The 4214-nt window shown below is 41.4% G+C and overlaps 1 pseudogene; it reads right to left on the reverse strand.

Moving 5' to 3' along the window:
• Positions 1-201: 201 nt before the first annotated feature.
• Positions 202-1269, reverse strand: LOC131224987 (probable protein phosphatase 2C 33; annotated as a pseudogene).
• Positions 1270-4214: the final 2945 nt, after the last annotated feature.

The raw sequence follows: 4214 nt of genomic DNA on the forward strand, positions 1-4214 counted from the left end.
GGTCATCACCATGATGGTGCCTATCATTTTCTTGGTACTGATTTCCTAAAAAAGTGGCTGTAAGTGATTGGTTCTCAAAGATCTAATGGAAGAATGATAGAATTCGATACAAAAAACTATTTAAACATAAATATGAAATCCTAAAGTTTAACAAACGAGATTACAGCAAAAGTGTCACATATCACAAACCACCTTTGTTGGTGTAAATGTGTCATGGTTTGAAGGGCACTTTTATGCTAAAAGGGGATGGTAGAAGCAACATTCAACACCATTATGTCATAACTCACATTCATATTTGCCGCAACGTCATAGCAAGATAGGTTATGAAGTCATACCTTTTTGCAAGCATTGCAGAGCCCTCTTCAAATAGTTCCTCAACAGCCCTGACAGAAGAAAGCTTGTTCACCGGTTTATTCACAGAATTACTTAACTTTTTCCCAAACATAAGCGAACTTAGCACATTTTACTTCTTTTTTGGTGATGATGGTAAAATGGAATAGTCAGGAGGAATGACGTCAACAACTACGCAGGTTGTATCATCTTTCAGGCCCCTTGACCTTAAAGCTTCCTTAACAACCATCTTCGCAGCAAGCTCTGCAAGTAATCCACGACAAGAATGTGCAGCCGTCTCAGATGGTAAGGCATCCCATATGCCATCAAAAGCAATTATCAGCCTCCCCCTAAAATTTGAAAGCTAAACATCAAAATAAATAGGTCAAAAGGGCAAAAGGACAAAACCATTGTGACTCATGAAGATCAAAATCACAGTATTAGAAGGCAAATGTGAAACACTCAATGCGAACTCACCTTCACTTGCTTAACATGTGGTATCGGGACAATGAAGTCACCCACATCAGTATCACCAATCGATCTAGAAAGGCATAACCCACCACGCCAGCACCTTAAGGGGCCCACCTATGTGTCACATAAGAAATTGAAGACTCCTTAAAAGAACAAATTCTAAGATATATGAAGGATCACTTTCCAACTAAGTAACATTTTAGTCAGGAATATTAAATAGTTCAACAGATGCACTACCTCGGTACCCCCACAAACATTGAGCCTACCCACTTCACCCCCACTTGCAGTCACACGTTCTCTCTCTTCAGCATTCTCTTCAAGCCTGTGATCAACCATCAGCAGAGAAACCACACCACCCTGAGTATCTAAAATGCATGGAGAATCCCCAACTGATGCAACTGTCATAGTCAATCCATCAACCACAACAAAGGTAACTGTAGTCCCAGAAGTCTCCCCTGTTATGAACATTGATACCAATAACACAAAATAATATAAGATGCAATGAAGAATAAAGAAGCACAAAAGGAGTATGTATTCAACACGTGCCTTTTCGCTGAAAGTCTATGTCAGTTTTCATGAAACCAGCAACTAGTACTCGAGGAAGGGCTTGAAGCCACTCTTCACTATCAATTCCTTGAGGAATCGCGCTCATAACATGATTCAACAAATTCTCTTTTGAGAATACAACAGCAGATACACCATTGTGCCCATCAAAGATCTATCAACCAATTCCAAATTTAAAGAACTGAAGGGTATATATATGGGGCTAGTGTACAATGGCCGGCCAAAATGCTAGCATTTTCATTCACTCTAGAAATTCGTACAAGTGAGGTTCATCTTCTAGTGATCCAGATCATTCACCTGAGGATGGGCAATGGACCAAAAATCTCTTCCATCAAAGAGTCCCAGCCATCCGGTTAGAGTACATCTTGCCATTGCATTGTGACATTGGCTATATTTTCTTTGCAACTGCCCATGTCCAGGAAAATTATTGCACAGCTAAGATTGTACATGCATCTGAAGTTGAAATATCACAAGTCCCATCTCATCGAGGACCATCACAAGGAAAACTACAATTCTTTGCCACATCAACCTTCCACGGTGAGTACCACCAAATGAACTAGCTGGATCACTGAAAGGCATGTCCAATTTTTAACAAACATAAAAGTCCCTGATCCAACCTAAGCATTGTGTTTTTCCTCATATACAAGAGTACTCTGGATGATATGAGTAACAGAGAGAAGTGAAGAGACTACCGCAAACACAGAAAATGATGTCGCAGGGTTCCCAGGAATCCTCTGACAATCCGGTTTTATCAGGAAATAGTCTTCCCCTTTCTTCGCAAGAGCGGCATGTTCGTACCTGACCAGTGGCTTCTCAATCTTCTCATTCGGTAAAGACTCTCTCTCTCTCTCTCTCTCTCTCTCTCTCTCTCTCAAATCGCATTTCTCCTTGCTTCGATTTTCAATCGAATCCAGAAATCGTGAGTTTCTACAATCCCATGTGCAGAATCGCCGCAAACACGAACAGGGCCGGTGGCTGTGGACGAAGGCTATGGTCACAGGGGTTGCAGGTGGTGGATGAGCCGAGGCAGTGACGAGGGTTGGATGAAAGGGGTTTCGAAAACCTTAACACGGAATGTGCTCATAGATCAATGCTGAGTTTGCGGCGACATGGGGTTTTGAAAACCCTGGCGAGAGAGATAGAGAGGTTGGGAAACAGAGAGAGGGAAATGGGACTGAGTGATAGAGAGAGGATGAGGGAGTGCGAGAGATCGCGAGAGGGCGAGGGAAAGGGAGAGGGTGAGTGCGAGAGCAGGGGGTTTTGGTTTTGGGAATTTGGGTGCGCGTGGTAGAGGAGCGCGGGTAGTATTGAGTTTTAGGGGTGACGGACATCACCATCTTGATTTATTTTCGAACTTGTGGGGCCCACCATTGTGTATTTTATCTATCCACTCCGTCCATTCATTTTAACAGCTCCTTTTTAGGGATTATCCAAAAAATGAGTTAGAACGAAGATGTATACGGACCACACCATATATTAACAATATAAATATATTTTTCATTGTTTCTTATGGTGTGATCCACTTAAACTTTTGATCTTTCTACTTTTTAAGCTCTTGTACTGAAATATTATTTTAAACTTGATGGACGGATTAGATAAAACAAATATATTGCAATGGGCCCCATGGAGCTCCTTAAGCATCATCAGTCTCTAATAAAGTCCAATAGGGGAGGTATGTTTTAGCTACAGATTAAGTAGGTTTTAGCTATGAATTAAATCTGTAGTAATATAGCTATAGATTAAATCTGTAGCTAAAAACCTACATAGTCCGCAGCATTTGCTCGTTTTTTTGGTAGAGTCACTAAATTCTCTGTGGATCGACTTTGGTCTTACTGAGTTATTATTATATAGCAGCTATATACTTGAGGTTGTCAACTATTCAGTTCAATTATCGACTAAGGGCTTTCGATCAATTGAACTTCATTGAAATAGGCCACAAAACTCGCTGGATAGTTTTGGCCATGTTCGAACGATCGAGCTCCACCTTTGAACGATCGACTCGATCGATTAAGGTAGATTGAACTTTGCTCAAAAGTCTGTTGTTTTTGGTAGTTTGGTTTACAATAGTTTTACTCTTCTTTTAGCCTATCTTATTATGTTCTAATTTGACTCCTAAGGCCATGTAATAATCGATCAAAGGTTTACCTATTAAGATATGATCATTTAGAGGTTAGGTTTTTTTGAATATACGGTTAGGGTTACTAAGGCATCTTAATTTACCTATTCATTACTTCTCGATGCTTCTTTTCCTCTTGTGTCTTTGGTCATCAGCTTCCAAGAGTTGAACAGACTCACTGACACTAAACTCACATGATTGACAAATAGATACAAAAATCAGTGCACTACACAATTCACGTACTTAAACGGCTGCACACTTACACATTTGCATCCTAGCAATTACTAACCAATACACCACAAGTTTACACCGTCGTGGCCGCACACATGGTCATACAATAAAATCACAACAGGGTCAGCTACCCCGAACGAAGCCTATGGAGGTTTTTCAGTAAAAGTGGGGCCCACTGTCCTCTCTGGACAGCGAGCATGGCCCCTACGGTGGGCGCGGTCCACTGTCCAGTTTGGACATTATGGATTACCCCAAAATGGGCCACAAAAGTCTTGACCCAAGCTGATGTTTGTGTCGTCCCAACATCCAGGTATGTGGGCCTTATGAACAAGTTAGATGACAAAATAAACATAGTTGTGGGGCCCACTAGGGGGGCCAACATGCCGCTGGATAGTGGTGCATTAAGGTGTGGCCCACTTCAATTGGACCTGCTTCATTTCTGGAATCATGCCCTAGCGTGGGCTGATTTAAACAGATGGATGGTGTCGACATAAAACATATA

This window comes from Magnolia sinica, chromosome 14 (genome assembly GCF_029962835.1).
Source record: "Magnolia sinica isolate HGM2019 chromosome 14, MsV1, whole genome shotgun sequence".
Lineage (NCBI taxonomy): Eukaryota > Viridiplantae > Streptophyta > Magnoliopsida > Magnoliales > Magnoliaceae > Magnolia > Magnolia sinica.